We start from the raw sequence: 26166 nt of genomic DNA, 5'->3' as shown, positions 1-26166 counted from the left end.
GCACAATGAAAAATAAGTGTATACAACAAAGTGAACTGCTATGCCAGGCTCTGATCCAAAGAAATTGTATGGATTGGTTTTTGGCATCTAAGGGCACTTTAGCTTTTACTTCACATTAGTGAAACTATGTTCCTTTAAATTAGCTCACTAGAAATCTATACTAGTTAGAATAATGAAAACTTGAAATAAATAAGGTATATAGAACAAGAAAATATTCCTGATTCAATTGTTTCATGATTTCTATTAGCATATCACATTAATGTTTTGTTTCAAAATATGATGGTTACTTTCTCAACATGTTTCTATTTTAAAATGACCTTTACATGGTGTCAAGTAATTGGAAGGCAAATACAAAATTCATATAAATATTTGCAGACACACCCTGAGTGTGATGAGCCTTGATTACAAAAAAGATGTTGATAAGCTCTGTCCTCACCAATAATTATTTGTTCCTTTTGGAAAGGAACATAGTCTGTCAAAGCAACTGAATTATTTCTAGTCTGCAAATAAATTTAATGGAGCAAATACTTTCTAGGTCACAGTATGGGAAAGGTGACATTTTTATTATGGAAAGAGTGAAGGTCTGTTTTTTGATCAGCTGAAAAAAATAGATTGGCATAGACTTTTTTTCTAGTCACAAAATTGAATATTTTATTTTGAGATGTTAATTTTCAAAAAACACCATCAGATAAAAAAATGAGTCTTTGTCATATACATTTTGTCCCAACTTTATAATAATTCATTACTAGTATAGTATAAGGTTTTAATAGGTAGTTAGATCATTTGAGCCAAATTATTTGCCAATCTAAATATTAATTATTCATTTATTGAAAATGTCAAAGTTGTGAGATCCTGGACTGTGTTAATCCTGAGTGTTTTTTTAATTTAATTTTTTCTTTCTTCAGAACAACATTAAGTAGCAAATAAAAAATACCACTGCAAGTCTAGGAAGATTTCAGAAGAAAGGAAAAAGCTTTATATTTTAGCACTTTTTAAAAACAGCTTTACTGAGACATAATTCATATGTCAACAATTTACTCACTTAAAATGCACAATTCAATGGTTTTTAGTATATTCACAAATAGGTACAGCCATTGTCACAGTCAATTTGGGAATATTTTCATCACCTCAGAAAGAAACATTGATAAATTAACCAGATATGGTGGTGCATGCCTGTAGTCCTAGCTACTTGGGAGGCTAAGATGGGAGGACTGTTTGAGCTGATCTTGAGCTCCTGGGCTGAAGTGATCCTCCCACCATGGACTCCCAGAATGCTGGGATTACAGATAGTCGTCACTGTGCCAGGCCAGCATAATGTTTTCAAGGTTCATCCCTGTTGTAACATGTAGCAGTACTTCATTCATTTTTTTTTATTATACTTTAAGTTCTAGGGTACATGTGCACAATGTGCAGGTTTGTTACATATGTATACATGTGCCATGTTGGTGTGCTGCACCCATTAACTCGTCATTTACATTAGGTGTATCTCCTAATGCTATCCCTCCCCCCAACCTCCACCCCATGACAGGCCCCGGTGTGTGATGTTCCCCATCCTGTGTCCAAGTGTTCTCATTGTTCAATTCCCACCTATGAGTGAGAACATGCAGTGTTTGGTTTTCTGTCCATGCGACAGTTTGCTCAGGATGTTGGTTTCCAGCTTCATCCACGTCCCTACAAAGGACATGAACTCATCCTTCTTTATGGCTGCATAGTATTCCATGGTGTATATGTGCCATATTTTCTTAATCCAGTCTATCATTGTTGGACATTTGGGTTGGTTCCAAGTCTTTGCTATTGTGAATAGTGCCGCAATAAACATATGTGTGCATGTGTCTTTATAGCAGCATGATTTATAATCCTTTGGGTATATACCCAGCAATGGGATGGCTGGGTCAAATGGTATTTCTAGTTCTAGATCCTTGAGGAATCGCCACACTGTCTTCCACAATGGTTGAACTAGCTTATAGTCCCACCAACAGTGTAAAAGTGTTCCTATTTCTCCACATCCCCTCCAGCACGTGTTGTTTCCTGATTTTTTAATGATCGCCATTCTAACTGGTGTGAGATGGTATCTCATTGTGGTTTTGATTTGCATTTCTCTGATGGCTTGTGATGATGAGCATTTTTTTCAAGTGTCTGTTGGCTGCATAAATGTCTTCTTTTGGGAAGTGTCTGTTCATATCCTTTGCCCACTTTTTGATGGGGTTGTTTGATTTTTTCTTGTAAATTTGTTTAAGTTCTTTGTACATTCTGGATATTAGCCGTTTGTCAGATGGGTAGATTGCAAAAATTTTCTCCCATTCTGTAAGTTGCCTGTTCACTCTGATGGTAGTTTCTTTTGCTGTGCAGAAGCTCTTTAGTTTAATTAGATCCCATTTGTCAATTTTGGCTTTTGTTGCCATTGCTTTTGGTGTTATAGACATGAAGTCCTTGCCCATGCCTATGTCCTGAATGGTATTGCCTAGGTTTTCTTCTAGGGTTTTTATGGTTTTAAGTCTAACATGTAAGTCTTTAATCCATCTTGAATTAATTTTTGTGTAAGATGTAAGGAAGGGATCCAGTTTCAGCTTTCTACATATGGCTAGCCAGTTTTCCCAGCACCATTTATTAAATAAGGAATCCTTTCCCCATTTCTTGTTTTTGTCAGGTTTGTCAAAGATCAGATGGTTGTATATGTGTGGTATTATTTCTGAGGGCTCTGTTCTGTTCCATTGGTCTATATCTCTGTTTTGGTACCAGTACCATGTTGTTTTGGTTACTGTAACCTTGTAGTATAGTTTGAAGTCAGGTAGCGTGATGCCCCCAGCTTTGTTCTTTTGGCTTAGGATTGTCTTGGGAATGCGGGCTCTTTTTTGGTTCCATATGAACTTTAAAGTAGTTTTTTCCAATTCTGTGAAGAAAGTCATTGGTAGCTTGATGGGGATGGCATTGAATCTATAAATGACCTTGGGCAGTATGGCCATTTTCACAATCTTGATTCTTCCTATCCATGAGCATGGAATATTCTTCCATTTGTTTGTGTCCTCTTTTATTTCCTTGAGCAGTGGTTTGTAGTTGTCCTTGAAGAGGTCCTTCACATCCCTTGTAAGTTAGATTCCTAGGTATTTTATTCTCTTTGAAGCAATTGTGAATAGGAGTTCACAATCATGAGTGTTTTTAAAACCTTATTTTTACAAAACAACAGTATTGGTACTGGCATAAGGATAGTCATATAGATCAGTGGAATAGAATTGAGAGTCTAGAAATAAATCCACATGCCTATAGCCAGCTGATTTTCAACAGTGATGCAAAAACATTCAATGAGGGAAGAATAGTCTTTTCAACAAATAGTGCTGGGACAACTGCATAACCACATGCAAAAGAATAAAATAAATAAATATATTTACCTCACACCAAATATAAAAATTAATCCTAAATAGATCAAAGGCCTAAACTTAAGAGCTAAAACTACAGAATTCCTAGAAGAAAACAGAGTCGTAAATACTTTTGACCTTAGATTTGGTAATAATTTGTTAGGTATGACAACAAGCAACAAAAGAAAAAATAGATAAATTGGACCTCATCAAAACTAAAAGCTTTTTGACTGGGCATGGTGGCTCACACCTATAATCCCAAAGTGTTGGGATTATAGGGAGATGAGAGGATTGCTTGAGCTCAGAAGTTCAAGACCAGCCTGGACAACATAGTGAAACTGCATCTCTTAAAAAAAAAGAAAGAAAGAAAACTATTAAAAACTTTTGTGCTTCAAAAAACACTATCAGGGAAGTGAAAAGACAACTCATAAAATGGGAGACAGTGTTTGCAATCTGGCAAGAGACTTATGTCCAGAATATATATGAACTCCTACACCTCAGTAATAAAAAGATTAGGCCGGGCGTGGTGGCTCACACCTATAATCCCAGCACTTTGGGAGGTTGAGGCGTGTGGATCATCTAAGGTCAGCCTGGTCAATATGGGAAAACCCCATCTCCACTAAAAATACAAAAATTAGCCAGGCATGGTGGCAGGTGCCTGTAATCCCAGCTACTTGGGGGAGGCTGAGGCATGAGAATTGTTTGAACCCAGGAGGCGGAGGTTACATGAGCCAAGATCACACCACTGCACTCCAGCCTGGGGGATAGAGTGAGACTCTGTCTCCAAAATAATAATAATAATAAAATGATTAGTTGCCCAATTAAAAAATAGAAAAATGATATTCATAGATATTTCTCCAAGGAAGATACACAAATGGTCAATAAGTACATGAAAAGATGCTCAACGTTATTAGTCATCAGAGAAATGCAAATGAAAGCTACAATGAGATACCACTTCACACCCACTAAGATAGCTAAAAACAAAAATTCAGATAACAAATGTTGACAAGGGTGTGGAGAAATTGGAATCCTCCTGTGCTGCTAGTGGAAATGTAAAATGATGCAGCCACTTTGGAAAATAGTCTGTTTTTCAAGCAGTTAAACAAGGAGTAACCATATGGTCCAGCAATTCTACTTCTAGGTATATACTCAAGAGAAGTGAAAGCATTTGCCCACACAAAATTTTGTATGCAAATGATTATAGCAGTATTATTTATAATAGAAAAAAAGGTGGAAACAACTCAAATGTCCATCAACTGATGAATGGATTAAGAAAATGAGGCACATCTACATAGTGGAGTATGTTATGGCCATAAAAAAGAATGCAGTACAGGCCAGACGCAGTGGCTCATGCCTGTAATCCCAGCACTTTGGGAGGCTGAGGTGGGTGGATCACCTGGGGTCAGGAGTTCAAGACCAGCCAGGCCAACATGATGAAATCCCGTTTCTACTAAAAATACAAAAATTAGCTAGGCATGGTGGCCAGTGCCTGTAATCCCAGCTACTCGAGAGGCTGAGGCAGGAGAATCACTTGAACCTGGGAGGCAGAGGTTGCAGTGAGCTGAGATCATGTCACTGCCTTCCAGTCTGGGTGACAGAGTGAAATTCCATCTCAAAAAATAATAATAATAATAATAATGAAGTACAATACATGCTACAACATGGATGAAGCTTGAAAACATTATGCTAAGTGGAAGAAGCCAGTCATAAAAGATCACACATTATATGATTCAATTTATGTGAAATGTTCTTAACAGGAAAATCTATAAAGACAGAAGGTAGATTCGTGGCTGCCTAGGGGTGGAAAAAATGGCGGTAAAGGAAAGGGACATAGCTAAAGGGTATGTGGCTGCTTTCAGAGGTGATGAAAAATGTTCTAAAATTGTGGTGATGGTTCCACATGTCTATGAAAATACTAAAAACCATTGAATTGTACATTTTAAACAGATAAAGTGTATGTTATGTGAATTATTTCTCCATAAAGCATTAAAAATGAGTGAAAAAATCTTATTCTTTAAACACAAGGAAAGAAACAATCCTGGTGATACATTGTAGGCGACAGTTTATAAATGAGACTTTGGCAGAAGGCAGGGGCTTCTCACTTGTTTTTGCATGGTTCCTTTCATGGCTACAAAGTTATGAATCGTTAGTGGGTACTCATTGCCCTGAAGGAGAGAATCTGCTCTGAAAACACTGACTCATTCAAAACCAAACCACTTCAGATCTTAAAAAAATGAAAACTAAAATGAAGCCCAAAGCAAACTGAGTATTTTAATTAATTTAAAATGTTGGAGGCTTTCTTTTTTTAAAGAAATCTCCTTTGCCATTTTTCTCCAATACGTAGAAATAAGAATGCATGTTTTACATGTTCTAATACATTTTTTAGTAGAACAATAATTTAATCTAATTAAATGTCCAAAGAGAATTTTCTAGATGTTGACTTAAGTTGGCTGCTCTGCCTTAGGAAGTTCCTGCTGATGGGAGTAGTAGAGAAGTAATGAAGAGCACCATGGACTTAAGCTTTTTTCCTGTCTCTGTCAAAATAAGTGATAAAAGATGCTCTGAGCCGGGTGTGGTGGAGCTCACGCCTGTAATCCCAACACTTTGGAAGGCAAGGTGGGCAGATCACTTGAGGTCAGCAGTTCGAGACCAGCCTGGCTAACATGGTGAAACCCCGTCTCTACTAAAAATACAAAAATTAGCCGGGCATGGTGGTGGGCGCCTGTAATCCCAGCTACTCGGGAGGCTGAGGCAGGAGAATCACTTAAACCTAGGGAGGTTGCAGTGAGCTGAGATCATGCCACTGCACTCCAGTCTGGGTGACAGAGCGAGACTCCATCTCAAAAAAAAAAAAAAAAAAAAAAAAAAACGATGCTCTGAACTTCCCTTTTTTTTTCTCTAAAATGGGTATAATTATAGTTTGGTCCTCATGAAGTTATAAAAAACATTAATTGAAATAATAAAATGGACATTTAATACACAGTAATCACTCTAAATGCTTGCCAGTGTTATTTTAAATTAGGCGTTCATCTCTTGGCCTAATTACACATATTGTTGGAGAATGTGTATACAATCTAGTGATTCACTCTGGCCTTTTTTTAAGCACCACAGCAGATTTACCACTGACATACAGGTTTACACCACAGAAAATTTGCTTCATTTGTAATTGCAGCCAATGTGTCTCCCTGATGGGCAGAAAGCCAACTGGATCCATATACTCCCTTGATCCAGAACTTTACATTTCACATTGTCTGGATGTGACTTACATCATAATTGCTCAAACTATATTTTGTTATGTGTGAAAAATAAATGTCTTCCTTATGTCCTCAGTAATAGAAAATCATTAAACATCTTCCAGCTGCTTAATCTTTTAGTCAAGATATTTAGTATGGAAAACTAGAGTAGTGGAGGCTTTCTCCTTTCAACTCTTTACTCTTAGCCAGTATCATTCTTTTTTAAAAAATGAACATTTTCCTAAGGCATTGAGCATCTTTTCTGTAGGCTATAGTTGAGTCTTTCAAATCTGGAAAATAAGAATTTGAAGATGGATACAAACCTTGGCACTGATGATAGGTGATTTACAGTCTGTCTTGCTCTCATGTGCAGAGCTTTGCTGTACAATGCAAATCTTGTCAAAAATCTGTTCAATGATTAGATTTATTAAGCACTCTGCAATGTCCTATCTGTTTTAGAGAACTCACTAAAGAATGTCACTGACCTCCTGGAGATTATAATCCTCTAAATCAAAAACAAAAACCATGAGCTCATTTTCTTTTGCTACTTTCTCATTGTAGTGGAGATATCTGAGTTTCATGGGAAGCATACCATAGGGTAAGAAGCAGAATGCAGAAAATAAGCCTTTTAGGTTAGAACGAAGAATTATTTGTCATCTGCTTTATGTAGAAATCCTACTTTCTAGCATAATTACATGGTTATGTCACAGTTGAGACAAAATAGGGAGATTGTTAGTTTTCCACAAAACAAGGTAATGTCTTTGATAGCAGTCACATTGAAGAGATCCACATTCAGTTACAGCTAGTGGTCAAAAAACCTTTCTTAACAACTGTTGTTAGGTAAAAAAGTGCTTTCATGTTACCGAACACTAAAAATTGTTTTGTAAGATATAACAGACGTTACTTGAGCTCTAATTGCTCCTTCTAGCCAGTGTGTGAACATAGCCTCATATAAATCCAACTCTACCCAAGCATAGTTGTATTTTATCCATGCAGAGTTCAAACAAAGGTGCTTAATTTTTTTATGACATCAATTATCTATAGAGAATAGAGATTGCACAAACATTTCCCTTTAAAAATTTGATATATGGTTAAGATATACACAGTTTCATAGAATCAACAAAACAATGTACCAAAATTCTATAGTAAGTCCACCAGTATATCAAAAAAAATTAATAACAGTTTCTTTTCCCTTAATGTATTTTATATTCAAGTAAAAACTCAGTGGATATAAGAAGGCAAGAACAGAAGTTGAATATGCATATTTGTTACAATGAGTGTTCTAAACACAGGTGATAGAGCCAGGGCATCACAAGCCTTAAGTAACTTTTTTCTTCTCTTTTTGTATCTATTATACTTTCATTTTACAAAATCAGTATCATGCTTATCTACAATTTTGAATTCTCTCTTTCATTCAAATTTTCGTTGTAACTTGGCCTTTCTCTCACGTTATTAAGTATCCTCTGAAAACACTTTAGTGGCTACTTGATATTTTATGAATGCATCATTGTTTATTTATCCACTCCCTATTTTTAGAAATTTTGTTGTTTCTATTTTGGGCTACTATAAAAACAGTGCAATGAACATCTTTGTACTTACATTTTTAACAACTTTATTGATGTGTAATTGACATACAATCAACTGCACATAAAATATCTAACTTGACAAGTTTTCACACATGTATACCGCCCACAAGGCTAACACTACAATCACAATAATGAACATATCTAACATCCCAAAAAGTTCTCTCATGTCCCTAACAGTCCCTCCTTGCTTTTCACCCTCATCTCTAGGAAATCATTAACTGCTTTTTACCACTATAGATTAGTTTTAATTTTTTATAATTTTACATAATGGAATCATATCATATGTACTCTTTTGTCTAGTTTTTTCACTCAGCATAATTACTTTAAGATTCATGCATGTTGTTTTATGTATCAATAGTTACTCCTTTTTATTGCTGAACACTATTCCATTGCATGGATATACCAAAATGTGTTTATTCATTCACCTGTTGACAAGCATTTGTGTTTCTCTGTTTTTTTGCTATTACAAATAAAGTTCCTATAAACATTCATCTGTAAGTCTTTGTATATACCTGAGGGTTTTTTTTGTATACAATTGAGTTTACACTTTGTTCTTGTATCCTGCTTTTATTTCTCTGGGGAAGATAAGTAGGAGTGGAATGGCTGGGTCATGTGAGACTTATATGACTTTTTAAGAAATGAATCAGCAGTATATGAGCATTCCAGTTGCTCAACATGCTTACCAGCACTTGTTATGATCAGTCTTTAAATTTAGGCATTCTAAATAGAGTGTGGTAATATCATATTGTGTTTTTAATTTGCATTTTACTAATGATTATAAGCAAACTTTCATGTCCTTATTTGCCATCTGTATTTATCTTTGGTGATGTGGCTGTCCAAATCTGTTTCCCTTTTTTAAAAATTGAATGGGTTTGTATGATAGAGTTGTGGGAGTTCTTTATATATTCTCAATACAGGTTCTTAACAGGTAAGTGATGAGCAAATATTCTCTCCCAATCTGTGCTTGAATTTTCATCTCTTAACAGTGCTTTCTAAATAGCAGATATTCTTAATTTTGGTGAAGTCCAACATACCAAGTTTTGTTGTGTGGAGGGTATTTTTGGTGTCAAACCTGAGAAATCTTTGCCTAACTCAAGTTCATAAAGGATTTCTCCTATGTTTTCTTTTAGAAATTTTTTAGCCCTTTGTTTTACATTTTGGTCAGTGATTCATTTTGTGTTAATTTTCTTACACTGCCCAAGGTATGGAGAGTCATTTTTTGTTTGTGTATTGATTGCAAATTGTTCCATTACCATTTGTTGAAAAAACTGCCCATTCTCTAGTAAATTCCCTTTGTACCCCTGCAAAAATCAATTGACCATATATGTGTGGAGATCGAGACTTTCTGGTCTTGCTATTCTGTTCTATTGATTTATTTGTCTATCTGATGGCAATACCATACTATTTTGACTATTGTTGCTTTTTAATACATCTTAATATCAGGTAGTATTAGCCCTCCACTTTTGGTCTTTTGCATTTCTTGACTACTTTAGGTCTTTTGAATTTTCGTATGATGTTTATGATTAGCTTGTCGATTTTGACAAGAGGTCTGCTGGGTACATGATTGAGATTGTGTTCAATCTATACATCAATTTGAGGATAATAGACATCTTAATAGTACTGAGTCTTCTGAACCATAAACATGGTATATCTTTACACTTATTTAGATCTTTAACTTTTCTAAGCAGTGTTTTGTAGTTTTCAGTGTACAAGTCTTGGACAGCTTTTGTCAGATTCATTCCTAAGTATTTTGTATTTTGATGCTATTATAAAGGGAATTCTGTTTTTAATTTTAATTTCTGATTGTTCACTGCCAGTGCATAGAAATACAATTGAGTTTACATTTTGTTCTTGTATCCCACAATTTTGCTTAACTCATTTACTAGTTCAAATCGTTTTTTAAAATGTTTCATAGGATTTTCTACATATAAAGATATCTACAAATAAACTCAATTTTATTTCTTCCTTTCCAATCATTTCAAAAATTTCTTTCAAAAATCACATTTTTTTCTTATTGCATTGCTTGATACTCTAGTATAATGTTCAATAGAAGTGGTAAGAGTGAACTGTCTTGCCTTGTCAATCTTACAAAGAAAACATTCAGTCTGCCTTTCATCATTAGGTATGATGATAACTGTAAGGCTTTTCTGTAAAGAAAAAAAATTTTTTTCAGGTTGAGGACTTTCCCGTCTATTCCTAGCTTAATGTGAGTTTTTATAAGGAATGCATGTAGGATTTTGCCAAATGCTTTCTTTGTATCTATTGAGATGATCACATGTTTTTCATTTTAGTCTGTTAATATGAATTACATTGATGGTTTTCTATTGTTAAAACTACCTTGTATTCCTGGAGGAAACCCACTTGTTATGAACTATTATCCTATTTATGTAATGTTACATTCAATTTGCTAAACTTTTGTTAAGCACTTCTGCATTAAGTTTCATGAGGGATATTGGTGTGTACATTTCTTTTCTTACAACATCTTTGGTTTTGGTATCAACATAATGCTGGCCTGCTATGAGTTGGGAAGTATTTATTCCCCAGTAATTCCCCTGCAAACTTTTGTAAAATTAGTATTATTTCTTCCTTAAATATTTGGTCAGATTTACCAAAGAAGCCATCTGAGCCTGGAATTTTCTTTGTGGAAAGGTTTTAATTTCAATTTCAATTTATTTAATTGATACAGAATTATTTAGGTTGTTTATTTCTTCTTAAATTAGCTTTCATAGTCTGTGTCTTTCAAGGAATTCATCTATGTCATCTAAGTTGTCAAATTTATTTGCATAAAATTCTTCATAATATTCCCTAATTATTCTTTTTACACTCTGTTGAGTCCATGGTGCTGTTAGCTTTTCCATTCCTGATGTTGGTCACTTGTTTCTTCTCTCACTCTTCTTTTTCGTTGTTTTGGCTAGAGGTTTATTCAATGTAGTTGATTTTTCTCAAATAATCTGTTTTTTGTTTCATTTATTTTCTCTGTTGTTTTTCAGTTTTCTATTTCACGCATACTCACTCTGATCTTTATTATTTCATTTCTTCTGCTGATTTGGGGTTATATTTGCTCTTTATTTTCTAATACTTGAGGTGGAAGCTAAAGTCATTGACTTCAGATCCTTCTTCTTTTTGAATGTAGTCATTTTAGCACTATAAACTGTCCTTTATGAACTGCATCAGTTGCATCCCATAAATTTTGATACACATTCACATTCAGACTGAAATATTTTATAATATTTTGTTTACATTTACATACAGATTGAAATCTTTTATAATTTCCGTTTGATTTCTTCTATTACCCAGGGGATGTTTAGAGTGTATTATTTAGTTTCCAAATACTTGAGAACTTTCTAGCTATCTTTCTGTTTTTTATTTCTTTTTTTTTTTTTTTTGAGAAGAAGTCTTGCTTTGTAGCCCAGGCTGGAGTGCAGTGGTACGATCTTGGCTCAGTGCAGCCTCCGCCTCCCAGGTTCAAGCGATTCTCCTGCCTCACCCTCCCGAGTAGCTGGGACTACAGGCATGTGCCACCACACCCGGTTAATTTTTTGTATTTTTTAGTAGAAACGGGGTCTCACCGTGTTAGCCAGGATGGTCTCGATCTCCTGACCTCGTGATCTGCCCACCTCGACCTCCCAAAGTGCTAGGATTACAGGTGTGAGCCACCACACCCAGCCTCTGCTTTTTATTTCTAATTTAATTCGATTTTGGTAAAATAGTATACTTTATAAAACTTAAATTCTTTAACATTTATTTAGATATGTTTTATGGCTTAGAATGTTGCCTATCATGGTAAATGTTCCATGTGTATCTGAAAGGAATGGGAATTCTGCTGTTGTTGGATGGAGTGTTCCATAAGTTCCAGTCAGGTCAAATTGATTGATAGTGTTGTTCAAGTCTTCGATATACTCACTGATTTCCTGTCTATATGTTTCAACTGTTGAGAGTGCACATTCATTTTTGCATTACGATACCACTTTATGCTTCATTAAAGTTTTGTAGGAGAACAGTGCTGTCATGTCTTCTGATAGATCTTGGAATCATTGATGCATGGTTGCATCCTTCATTAATAAAGCAACATAAAAACAATACTTAGAAAAGTTATTCTGTAAATTTAGGTCTTTAAATAAAAAAATGAAATTGTTGGCTGATTATGCCAATTTGAGTCAGGTCAAATTTATGAAATAATATAGTGGTATGAGCACTGTGGTTCAAGGGCTGATTATAGCAATTTGGTGATTTCAACTTAACTTTTTTTTTCAGTTGTAGAAATGATTCCTCAAATAAAATTTTACTAGGAACTTAAATACATACAACAGATAAAAGTGTCTTATCTGTTTAAAAGTGTTTGAGGAACAAAAAATGGAGAAGGCACCTTCTTTATCTAGACTCCAACTCTTCAGCCTCACTCTGGGCCACCTTACTCTTCTCTTAGAGGCAACCCATGAGGTACCTCAGCTGAAGTGTTAAGGCGTCATGGAGAGCGCTGAAAACCAGAGATCTACCCAAATATTCTGCTAAGCAAGAAAAGAAAGATCCCATTGCAAATATTTACTGAAGTAAAATGGTAAACAGATTTCAACTCTTGTATCAACAATATAGATTGGCAAGCTGTCTAGAGAACAGTTTGAAAAAAATGTCTGAAGTTGATTTCTGTCTCAGCAGTAAAATAAAAGAACATGTTTAATTATTGATGTCTGCAAAGGATGCAGGTGTGGTAACTGGAAGAGGAACTGTCATGCATTTGAGATTCCTAGTCTTGAGATATAGACAAATCTGACATTCAAAGCTGGCTTTACATGATATCTTCTGAGTTGAATTATATGTTTGGAAAATTAGACAAACCATGCGATGGAGTTAGTGAGGCTTTTCTGCATAGAAAACAACAGGGAATGCTTAGCAAGGTAGAGGTTTTTATAAGGACACTTGGGAAAGTGAGGAAGTGCAGAAAGCCATCTCTGAATTTCCTTCAAATAGTCCTTGGTGGTCTGGCAAAGAAACTGGGAAGCTGGCATCCACAGCTCCTTTCTCCATCTCTGCTATCATTAAAACTCAGCTGCTCTCTTCTTTCCTTTCATTGTTCCTGCCTTAACAAACTAATTCAAATTCTCTTTGCCTACCAGCCTTCTGCTTTCTGCCTTCCTTTGGTACTCTATTTCCCTGCCATATTCCTATCTGTACATCTCAAGTTAAAATTCCCTTAAGGGAGGGCACAGTGGCTAACACCTGTAATCCCAACACTTTGGGAGGCTGAGGCAGGTGGATCTCTTGAGCTCAGGAGTTTGAGATCAACCTGGGCAACATGGTGAAACCCTGTCTCCATGAAAAATATAAAAATTAGCCAGGTGTGGTGGCTTGAGCCTGTGGTCTTAGCTACCTGTGGTTCCAGCTACTTAAGAGGCTGAGGTAGGAGGATCGCTTGAGCTCAGGAGGCAGAGGTTGCAGTGAGCCATAATCACACCACTGTACTCCAGCCTGGGTGGCAGAGCGAGACCCTGTCTCAAAATAAAATAAAATAATAAAATTTTAAAAATATTCCCCACAGAGAGTAATAGGTCAACCCTTCAGAATGGCATGCCCCTCCTATCCTAGTCCTAGCCAATTAAAAAAAAAAAATTTTTAAAGAAAAAAAAGAGTGGCATGCCCCCTTGGGTGGGATTCTCATGCCAGGTTATATAAATACCACTGGGCAGTCTAAAGAGAGCTCCTGAAATCAGATGCCCATTCCTAGTCCAATCACCTGTGACTATAGTGGCGGAATCACAAGGTACAAAGGATGGAGAGGAGACCATGCGTCTGGCAGGAACTCCGAGGGACCCCAGTGGGGAGTGGTGTGCCTAGTAGGCATCTGTCCATTACAACCATCAATAGTGTAGTGTACACACTGATTGGACTTGCATGGCTTCAAATGAAGAAAAATTTTCTTATAATGAGCAAAAGCAGTGGTTTTCAAACTGTGCTTGGCAAAACGTCTTGAGTTCTGCCCAAAGAAGAGACTTAGTAGGTAAGACTCTGACTTCCTTGTTCCCTTTTCATCTAGAGCACTTTCATATTATTCAGTTTTATATATGGGTTTTTTAAAAATAAAATTTCACTTGAAGTTAACATGCTACTGTTCAAAAGTAGTTTGAGAGCCATTGAGTTGTAGGAACACAAAAAACTTTTGTTTGGCTAATTTTTTTAAGTGGTAAGGCTTTATTTTAAAAGGTTAGGAGTTAATACACACAATAAAATAAAAGGTCACTTAATATATTTTACACAATTTTTTGTAAAACAAAAAAAGGGTAGGGTAGATAGGAAAATTGAAATTGGTTATTTCACAACATTATATTCTTAATCACAATTGTTTTTGTGTCTTGGATGTTATTAATGAAAATTGTTTAATTGTGATTTTCACTATATGTTTGAGGCTAAATGTGGTGGCTCACACCTGTAATCCCACCACTTTGAGAGGCCAAAGTAAGAGGATCACTTAAGGTTAGGAGTTTGAGACCAGCCTGGGCAACATAGTGAAATCCCATCTCTACAAAAATAAAATAAAATAATTTTACAATTAGCCAGACGTGTTGGTGCACATCTGTAGTCCCAGCTACTTAGGAGGCTAAGGCAGGAGGATTGCTTGAGCTCAGGAATTCAAGGCTGCAGTGAGCTGTGATTATGATACCCCACTCCAACCTGGATAACAAAGTAAGATCCTGCCTCTAGAAAATAAAACAGAAAAATTTCATGTCTTTATCAGAACAATTAACTTTAGCATTAAAGAAAAAAAAGAAAAGAAGTGTGTGGTCAGTAGGATGAACATTTTTATAGCAATGATCAGATTATACATTCTTAAGGGTTAAGATACATGTTATTAGTGCTGTTATGTTTTGTTTTGTTTACAGATACAGATTATTATTCTCACATCAGAGTAAAAGTCATATTAATCAGCTATTTACAATTAACGAAGATGATTGAGATGTGTCAAGCAATTACATACATTACTTAAATGTTAAGTCAGTGCATACTTGTATTTTAATGTAATAATCACATTCAGTATGTTCAGTCATCCGCCAAAAATAGTTTTTAAAAACTGAAGATATCTTGATCATATTTATGAATTTGAGTTACTTTTATAATTGAGAAAACATATCCTTATTCTATCACTTGAGGCATTCCAATATCTATCACTTACTTAAAAGGTGATTCATCCAATAAAAATGTCAAGCCATTGTCACTTGCTGGCATAGCAAATAAAACTATCTGAAACTCCTAGGCATTCCACTCCTTAGGCTAAGGAAAGATACTTCACCCGCCTACTCCAATCCTTGACCTCAGAATGCCCCCAAAACGCCCTCCTTAATCAATACAAGAACCTTTGCCTCCTCTCAGAAACTCAGTGTATCTATGGCTTAAGCAGAAAATTATTCAATTCGTTCTATTTTCATAGAAAACTTGTTAGGGTAAATGTGTAAAAAGTTGCAGCTCCTCATCTGGCAGAGCATCCAGGTGTGTACACCATTGTCCTTCATCAGTAGTGGCTGGAATTGTTCCAGATAATTCTCACTGTTGACACCACAGAGCACAAAATGGAAAGGGGAGAAAGGTTGGAAGGAGCAACATGGGTAGGAAAGGGTTTTCTCCATGGATCATTTCCAGTTTTATCCTGCATCCTGATTGTGCTGACACTATTGTCATGTTTTACTTCTTTTTTTTTTTTTTTTTTTTTTTTTTTTGAGAAGGAGTCTCACTCTGCTGCCAGGCTGTAGTGCAGTGGTGCAATCTCGTCTCACTGCAACCTTCGACTCCCTGGTTCAAGCAATTTCCCTGCCTCAGCCTCCCGAGTAGCTGGGATTACAGGCATGCGCCACCACATCCAGCTAATTTTTGTATTTTTAGTAGAGATGGGGTTTCACCATGTTGGCCAGGGTGGTCTCGATCTCCTGACCTCGTGATCCGCCCACCTCCACCTCCCAAAGTGCTGGGATTACAGGTGTGAGCCACCGCGCCCAGCCTGTCATGTTTTACTTCTATTTAGTTATACTTACATAAAAAATAGGGAAGTTGAAGTGAAAGGCAGATGTCCTGGCCAGTAATGAACTTTGCATGGAAAGTCATTAGCATCGAGTGGAAACATTGTGATTTTCCCAGTGCTTTTTGTTTTTTAAAAAAACACTAACGGGCTGCCAGTAGTCATGTTAATACATAGTAAATTACCTGTCCCTTTTTGTGAACTCTCTCATTTGCATGTGAGCTTCTTCTAAACAAGTCAGTTGAGATGGAGCTTTGATTTACTGAAGTGGGTGTACATAAACACAGTTATGGGGAAAAGTAATAGCACCACAAAACCATTATATTGATTAATTTTTATTTCCATGTGTACTTAAGCTTGGCAACCTGGAGCTTTGATCTAGTATATCCAAATTAAAAGTAAGGTTCTAATAAAATTTTTTCCTCTGCAACAAATACCCCTGTGTAAATGGCCCAATACTATGGGGGAATTAAACGGCTTGCACTTGGGTTTATAATTGAAAGTTTGAATGCAGTCTTTACATTATCAGGAAAGCAATCCATCTCACCCAGGATGGTTTATTTGAAGTCATCAGGCTGAGGAGTGGGCTCCATCTGACAGTGAAGTCAGTTTAGCCATTGTACTATGTGTAAGTCAATTTCCAGACAACCCTGACTAAACACAACCCTACCCAAATGCCCAAGAACCTGTGTTGTCAGTTAGAAGGAAGACTGGAGGGACAATATATATGTGACTCAGCCCAAGTGCAGCACTGGTACTGCAGTAAAACCTAAGCCATGAGCTTCTGAGGCGGGAGAGTAATGTCCCCTAAATATCAGCATTGCTATGAAAGGAGAACCAAAATCTAACTGGTACAAATATCTAGCCAATGTCTGTGGAATTTTTGAAAGTTGAGAGTCCTTTTGTTAAAGATTATCATTCAAAATACAGTACATTCAAGGGGGAAATGGTGATATGGTGATCTCATAACACTGATACATAGTTCAATATACTATTCTACTTTAATATGCTTAACATTTTTCATATGTAAAGCTTCAAAATACAATATATAAGATAATTTTCCCCTGTTTCTTACAAAGGGGACTGTATTTTCTTTACATGTAGTTCCATAAAATAATGCAAAGTTAATTTAAATCATGAAAACAAACATTATTTCCTGACTCTTTATTTTCATATATTTGTAAATTTGTGCAAAAAAATTTGGAATTCAACTCTTGATAAGCTAAATTAAAAGAGACAACATGATGTCTGCAAACACATTTTCCAAGTATTTCAAGGTCCATGATTTCTGTGGTAGGGATTGTACTCAGAGACTAAAGATAATTCTGTCCCTATCCTAGAAGGATTTGATGTAATGGATCCTCTGATGTGGCATCCCTTGTACAGGGCCCTGAAAAAACAGAAATAAAATCGATACATGTTTGGACCAAAAGTAGGCATGTAATGTTCAGTTCAGCAATAATGATTTAGGTTTAATTATAGGAGTGGAGCAACGTAGGGATGGTGGGTACATCATGCCCGTGAGACTTGAAAGAATGACTGTGTGATATGTGGGTTCAAGCCTGATAATCTCATACTCACTGAAACCTGTTCAGAGTTTGCACTAATAAAATCCTGGTGTGCATTAAATAAGCCACAGCTCAAACTGTGTTTAATATCACAGTATGAGCAAAAATTATACCCAGATATATTACTTGTCAGGGCAAGGGAAAGAAGGGAATCCTAGTGATGACTTTTAAGATACTATTTCCAGCAACCAAGGTCCTTGTTATGGACTGAATGTTTCTGTCCCCTAAAAAGTTTATATATTGAAATCCTAACCCCTGATATGATGGTATTATGAAGTGGAACCTTTAGGGGGTGATTTAGGCTCTAGCCTCATGAATGGGATTAGTGCCCTTATAAAGGAGACTCCAGGGAGCTCTCTCCCTCTCTTTCTGCCATGTGAGGATACGAGAAGATGGCAGGTTGCAACCTAGAAGAAAACCCTCACTAGAACCCAACAATGCTGGCGTCTGATTTTGGGCTTCCGGAACTGTGATAAATGAATTTCTGTTGTTTATAAGCCACCCAGTCTATGGCACTTTGTTAAAGTGGCCCAAACGAACTAAGACAGTCCCTGACTGTATTATGATGTGAATAATCAATCCAGATGTAACAGCATCTTCAGATGCCCAAGGGTACATTCCATGACATCATGGGCATTTTGTGTCACACTCAGAGAATGAAAAGGAGATTTGGAAAGTGCAAGGCCTTTATGAAATTAGTACAGGAGATTTCAAAATTTACTTTGTAGATATAATTGTGTGTTTGTTTTCCCTTATCAACATGAAACTTTTTCCTTTCTTCTTTTCTTCCTTTTGTCCTTCCTTCCTTTCTTCCTTCAATTATTTTTCTTCAATTCAGTGAAATACAGAGAAGATATCCCTTATTAATATTTAAAACAAACAAACACAAAATACATGTATCTGGCTAGAAAATATTAACTTTAAACAGGGCAAGAACATACAAAACAGAAATTCAAGCTACCTCTCCCCACCTGCATTGACCCCTTCCATCTAATCTTTCACCTCAAAGAAAATTGCTATTTAACAAAGTCTTAGGTCTGGTGCAGTGGCTCATGCCTGTAATCCCAGCACTTTGGGAGGCTGAGGAAGGCGGATCACGAGGTCAACAGATCGAGACCATCCTGGCCAACAAGGTGAAACCCCATCTCTACTAAAAATACAAAAATTAGCTGGGCGTGGTGGCGGGCGCCTGTAGTCCCAGCTACTCGGGAAGCTGAGGCAGGAGAATTGCTTGAACCCCAGAGGCAGAGCTTGCAGTGAGCTGAGATTGTGCCACTGCACTACAGCCTGGTGACAGAGTGAGACTGTATCTCAAAAAGATATATACATGCATATACATGTTTTCACATATATTTTCAATCTATTTTTCTTCTTTCCTAATCCATAGAACAGAGCTCACACTATATATACCTCTTCACTCATTTTTTAACTTATTACCAAATATTGAGAATCATTTCATATACATACATTACAGTATCTTTTAGGAACCAGTATTTGCACCGATGGATTTAACTTTATTTCACCAATCTCTACTGATAGGAATTGGTCATTTAGTTTGTTGCCATTACAAATAATGCTTTAATTAATGAGTTTGGTGTCCATGTCCATAGATCTAGGTGAACTTCCATCACTATATTCCTATAGTAAATTTCATACAATGGGCTTGCTCCTTCAAAGGATATATGCAATTAAGATTTTTATTCAAAGTACCAGCTAGTATGTTAAAGAAAGTTAATTTTTTTATTTTTATTTTTATTTTTATTTTTTTGCACCACGAACACATGCACTTTATTGAATGACATTGTAGAAAAGTGTGTGAGGATAAAGGGCTGATACAGAACTCAGCTTTGGGGGTGGGGCAAGGAATGGAAGGCGGAGTGCATGGGAGACAGGTTGTGGGCAGAGCTCCTGGCCTGGATGCTGTCTCCTGTTCTATCGAGAGACTTGGAAGATCAGCACTGAGATGATGATGAGCAGAATGGTCAGGAGGATGCCCAGAGCCAGGGCCCAGACGTTCAGGCACTTGGCAGTGGAGACACAGGCCTGGGCCCCAGTCAGGTCGCCAACCATCTTCCTGTCCATAGACTTCCTGTCCTAGACTTCACAGAGTAGGTGAATGCTATGAAGTCCGGGCAGCAGGAATTCATGAAGAGGGTGTTGAATAGGGACCAGACGACATGGTCGGGCACGTAGGTCTCACTGCAGATGTGGATCATGGTGAACGCTGGAGGCACAGGGTTGTGGGGTGCCCCCAGCACAGCCACCTCATGCTTCTCCTTGAGCATCTCATGGTTGGTGGAGCGGCCAGTGTTGGCGGGAGTGAAGAGGGTTTGGACAGTGTGGTTCATGGTCTCCAGGGAGAACCAGCTGTGGTTGGGTTGCTGGGATGGTTCTCCAAAAAAAAAAAAAAAAAGATTTTTATAGATAAGAACAAGTTACTCTCCAGGAGAGCATTCAAAGTTACACTTCCACCAAAAGGGTACAGTAGCCTTTTTTCCTCCATACTTTCACCAGTACTCACCATTCAATTTCTTTCTTTTTTTTTTTTTGGCCAATTTGATAGATATATCATGTTTTGGTATTCATTTCCTTTATTATAATCATCTTTCACATATTTCTTGCCCATTTGTACTTTTGCTCTGTAAGATGCATGATCTTATCTTTTGCCCATTTTTCTATTGATTTGCTCACCTTTCAATTCATTTGAATGAGTGCTTTGTAAATCAAGAAAATTAGCCTGTCCACCTGTCAAAAGTTTCTAATGATTGAAATAAATTATTTTCTTCCCTTTATCTTAACAGATAGACTTCTTAAGCCCTCTTATGCAAAGAATTTCAGCCTGATTTCACTTTAAAATGAGATATAGGTGATAACAAAAGCCAAATTGTCACCTACTTTAAAGGATAAGTGAATAATAAGAAGGCAGCATGATGTACCCAAGGGAAATTTGAGTGATCTTAGCTGGGAAAGAAACCAAATATTCATGCCTTTATGCACTGCACAAAACTTGCACACCAGAACTTTAAAAGATGACTCTTTGAAAGTAGTTCTTCAGTGTCTTTCATACTCCTTAATCTTCCCAATTTTAAGTAACGCTGTTGACAAACTTTAATTTCCATTTTAATAATCTTAGCATCATTATGAGATAGTATTAGGCAAATATTTAAGTATAAACGATATCTACATATACTAGAAGACAAGTCATAGTTCAAGAGAAGCATGATATAAAAAGGCCATTATGATGAGAGTCAGTGGACTTGGATTCTAGATGTGCCACCGTCACTCCTTTGCCACGTAACCTTGGGTAACTCCCTCAGTTTCTGTGGTTCTGTTTTCTCATCTATAAAATGAAAATAATAATAACTTTTATTCCTAGCCAATACCTTATTTTGCTAATTAAAAGAACTCATGAAGTATTTTGCAAACTATGCAACACTCTGGATTACTGTAATTGTTGGGAAGTAACATATCTGTAGACTACTTTCAGCAATGTCTTATTGCCATTCTCCAAGTTGTGAAAGGTTCTGGTACTGATTACAAAATCTATTTTGAAAATTTCCCATGATATGAATATAAACAAAGTCTTAATTTCATTTTTTATTTCCTTCACATTTAAACAATTAATGGCATATTTTGATTAAACATGCTAGCTTCTTATTTGATCATATCCAAAATATGTCTTCAAATATAGATGTGATTAGAGTGGAATCATCAACAAATCCAAGGCAATCCTTTGCAAAAATAATTTATCTGTTATTGGAGACAAAATATTTAAGCTATATAATGTAAGACCTAAAAGAATGCTATTAGATTCTTGTATACGTTTTTCTAAGATGTTTCTATCCTAATTTCTAAACATTTAGGGAAAGCTATTCTGTCTTTCAAAAAAGGAATCATTTCAGCCTGGGCAGCATGGCAAAACCCCATCTCTACGACAAACACAAAAATTAGCTGGGCACAGTGGTGCACTCCTGTAGTCCCAGCTACTTGGGAAGCTGAGGTGGGAGGATCACTTGAGCCTGGAGGTTGAGGCTGCATTGAGCTGAAATCATGCCACTGCACTCCAGCCTGGGTGACAGGGTGAGTGAGGCCCTGTCCAAAAAAAAAAAAAGAAAAAAAGAAAAAAAAAAAACAACCCAAAAAACAAAAAACAAACAAAAAAGATATAATTTAAATACTTAAAGTTTACAAGGCTTAGGTAGTCCCAAAATCTACATCGCTTCCAGAGATGTTTACATTGAAGCTAAGAGGTGTGAGCCATTTTAGGGATTTGAAACTTTATTCAGAATAACTTCTTGTCATTGAAAAGGACATTATTAGTTAAGTGCAAATGGTCAATATTTTTGAAATTGCCTATGAACAGTTCGAATTATCTGAGAAGCAGACCTCATTCTGGAGTTTCACATAGCATACAAACTCACATTACTGTTTCTTAAAAAATTTTTCTTAAAAAGATGATGAGTTGGGATAATTGTACCAGACATGGTAAACAGAACATACTGTTCAATAGGTAGCAATGCCTCCAAAACATGTCTGTTCTTTCCTCTTTCACACACGCATGCATACAAACACACGTACACATACTCAGATATTTCCATTTGGTGCCTGCTTCCTGGGTAGAACCTCAAACATGGGAAGACAAAGGGAGTTTCTGAGATGCTGGTAGGTTATTTTCTTAGGAGCCTTTGCTTCTTGGCTCAGATCAGATCAGATCTGCCCTTCTTAGCCTTTGTATTGCTTGGCCTCTTCTCATGATGGCAGTAGTAGACTTCAACCTTTCCAGAATAAGCATAGAACTGGACATTACTAAGCAAGTAATCTGATTTTGGTCTTGCCTTATGCATGACCACTTTTGACTTCCTAACTTTCAGTAGCCTGGCTCACATTTTTAGACTATTAATTATTTTCTTAGAAGATTCTATATGTTCCTGGCTCTCAGATTAGCTCTATCCACTATCAGTACCTGAAATTAACAGGAGTATCTAAACTCTATGGTGCCTCATTGTGTACAATGCCTTGAATGGATCCAGTACGTATTTCACCATTATCTTAACTGCAATTATTGTCAATGTGAATGTCATTATAACATATAGGGGTCTACACCATCCTTGCCTTGAGCCAAGACTCAGAAACCATGCCTCCTTTTCAAGTCCAAATGACCCCCTAGCTAAGCCTTCTGCATTTGCAAACCAGGCTGCCACTTGTTTACCATCTTGAATAAACAGATGCTTTAACTTCTGAAAAATTTCCAATAGACTGTATGTCCTTGTGCCTTTGGGATAATGTTTTTCAACTCTTCTTGGCTCTTTCTTGCTTCTACCTCCTTTTACCTCCTTGCTTTTTTTCTTTAAGCATTAATCACTACCTGACATTATTTTATGTATTTATTTGTTTATTATCTGTCTCCTTGAATAGACTGTAAGTTTCATGAGTTCAAAGTCCTTGCCCTTTTTGTACCCCTCTGATACCTAGTACTGAGAATAGTGACATAATAGGTGCTTACAAAATATTTGCTGAATGGATGAATGAATGATTTTTGTAACCTTAGACAAGTTACTTCTCTTTTTGAAGCTTCCCTCCTGTTGTGTGCAAAATGAGGATGTTAGACTAAATTAGATGATTTCTAAGAACAACTTACATTTTATGGTTGGAGTTCAGAATACAGGTAGCTAAGGCCAGTCAGGACAGTAATGGGGAGCAGCAGATAGTTGCAGAGAGCAAGTGATCTGGGTGCTATCCTGCACTGGGGGAGGGTCAGGGAAAGGATCTCTAAGGAAAAGGGAGTACACCATGTGCACATCCAGGAAAAGAGAAGTTCAGGCAGAGGGAACTGCAAATGCCAATGGGCTAAGACAGAAGTGTGTTTGGTGTGCTCAAGAAAAGGCAAAGAGGAAGGCGTAGCTCAAGTACAGTGAAAAGGGGAGAGAGAGTTGGAAATAAGGTCAGGAAGGCAGCCAGCGGCCAGATCATGTGGGATGTATGTGTATGTGTGCTGGGTATGAAAGGGAATGTATGTGTGGTATGGTATGTGTAGTGCATGTGTGGCAAAGTCTTGTGCTTGTGTGGTGTATGTGCATATAGTATGTATATGTGTGCTGTATGGTATTTTGTGTACATGGGTTTGATGTGAGAGATATGTGTGCATATGCTATGGTGTGTGTGCTATGATGTGGCATGTGTATAGCGTATTTTTCTGTGCTTGGTGGAGAGTAGAGTATATATATGCAGTACGGTATGTGTGTATGTATCTGTGTGGTGTGGCAGGTGTATAGTATATAGTGTGTACATGTGTGTTTCGTGTGAGTAGGGTATAAAATATTAGATGATGTGTATGTGTGGTATATATTGAAGTTACTACTCATGTTACAACAAAAGCTGATTAAAACTCATCCTGCCAGGGTGATTGAAAACTCCAGCTTGAAAATAAAATAAGCATTCTATTTTTTGGTGCTTCCTTCTGAACAAGCTTCTCCAGGATTAAAAGACTACCTTGCATATGTTACTGCACATTAATGAGGAATTTTGCTTATCAAATAATCTAGATTTTTAATAATGGATTGATGCTTTCTGAAAAAGAACATTGTTTTGCTTTTGCTACATCATCCTGATCACTGAAATCTAATCTTTTTCAACTTTGTAAATATATAATGCAGCAAAGCACAGATTCTAAAATAAATCCATAATTTAAATAAGTACAGAGTTTTAAGATTCATTTGTTTATAGTTTTGATGTAAAATGTGGGTTTGAAAACCCAGGGATTCTTGACCTATATTATCTAGATTTTTATGCCCCTGGCATCTTGAGCTGCCAAGAAATACATATATCAAAGTGTCAGGGACAGCAAAATATGTTGTCACTTTTAACTCTGTTTTATTAATTAATGTTTGCACCTAAAACCTCTCTCCTCATTCGATGAATGGAATGAGATGATATACTGTCTCCATTTTGACCCACATAGAAAACACAACCAAGATTGAAATACTAATGATTTGCTTCACTATTGAGATTTCAGTTATCTCAGAAGACAGTGAAAATGCTTCATGTCTTGAGAAAAGATATGACAGAATTTTCCTTTAATCATAATTGTAGTGGTTGCATGCAAAAAAAGAAAATATATCCAAAATACAATGAATAAGCAGGGAAAGAGTGCAAAGGAAGTGAATCTCCCTTCTCTATTTAATATAGTTGACTAATTTGTCCCCATGTGTACCAAGATATGTTTACCTGCTGAATACCCTGAGCAAAACAAAACAAAACCTTCTTAGGTAAGATGAGTGTATTCACTGAAGTGGCCTTCAACTAGGGATCATTTCTAAAACATTCTTGGTACTTTCAGCTGACAGACTACATGCCTCTAAGCTGTTTCATACTTAAGAGACTGAATTCACTGGAGGTACTTAAAAGGATGAGACTGTATAATGGTTGATCATTTCAGCTGTGCAAGCAGCAGACCATGATTTGAGTCCTGGCTTTGCTCTTTACTAGGTATAGAACCTTGAGAAGTCCGCTTAATTTGCTCCTCACTAAGTGTCTGTTTAAGATATAACAAGGAGGAAAAAGTGATGGAATAGGAGGTCCCTTGATCATATTTCCCCATAGCAACAAGAACTTGGTAGCCATCCATGGACAAAAGTGCCTTTGTGGGAGCTGTGGACCCCAGGCTGCAAAACTCAAGCACAGCCTAAGACCAAAGATGCCTCCTTTGAAAGGGCAGACTCACAGCTAGGTGGTAGGCTCACCAACTGTGGTCCTGTGACAGTATCAGAAACATTCTGTTCCTCTGTGGACTCAGCTACAGCTCCATTTGGCTTTGATCCTGCCACCAGAGCCATCTACCAAGGGACCTGGAAGGACTCACACCCACCTGTGCTTCAGGCAACAGGCCTGCTGACCACAATCCTGGCTGTGGATCCTGAAGCAGCTTGGGACCCAGCTCCAAGCTCTCTTGGCCATGGTCTGAGAGAAGTCCTGCTCACACAGGAACCTGCTGGGAAACATGCCCATCCACGCCTTGAGAGGCCCATCTGCTTACCTACATTCCACAGCATACCTTCAAAGAGCCCTGTAACTTGACTCCAGGCCCTCTAAGCTGCAACCTGGCTGCAGTCCTCCCATCCCAGAGATGTACCAGAAGACATGCCCCTTTATGTCACTAGAGGCAGACTCACTGGCCTAAGTTCAGCTGCAGATCTTGAAGCAGCCCTGTGACCCAGCTTCAGCACCACTCAGCTGCAGTCCCAGGGCAGTCCTTCCCACCAAAGGACCCAGGAGGAGGCACCTTCATCCATGACCCAGGAGGCAGTCCTTGAGCTTGTGTGTGGACCCTGAAGCAGTCCTGTGACTCAGTTTTAGTCCCTCTCTTCTGCCCAGTGAACCAGTGGGAACCCTTGCAGAGACCCTCAGGGAACTACACCCATCCATGCA

At 37.2% G+C, this 26166-nt stretch overlaps 1 protein-coding gene and 1 pseudogene across 2 annotated transcripts in view; one reads left to right on the top strand and one right to left on the bottom strand.

Moving 5' to 3' along the window:
* The window catches only part of PCED1B (PC-esterase domain containing 1B), a 137361-nt gene that overhangs the window by 17316 nt on the left and 93879 nt on the right, over window positions 1-26166 (top strand). The gene's annotated exons all lie outside the window — the stretch shown is intronic.
* LOC466965 (interferon-induced transmembrane protein 3-like) lies at window positions 19583-25128 on the bottom strand (annotated as a pseudogene).

Source organism: Pan troglodytes, chromosome 10 (assembly GCF_028858775.2).
Source record: "Pan troglodytes isolate AG18354 chromosome 10, NHGRI_mPanTro3-v2.0_pri, whole genome shotgun sequence".
Lineage (NCBI taxonomy): Eukaryota > Metazoa > Chordata > Mammalia > Primates > Hominidae > Pan > Pan troglodytes.
Note: the sequence above shows the minus strand (reverse complement) of the source record. Positions and strands in the feature narration are given on the sequence as shown.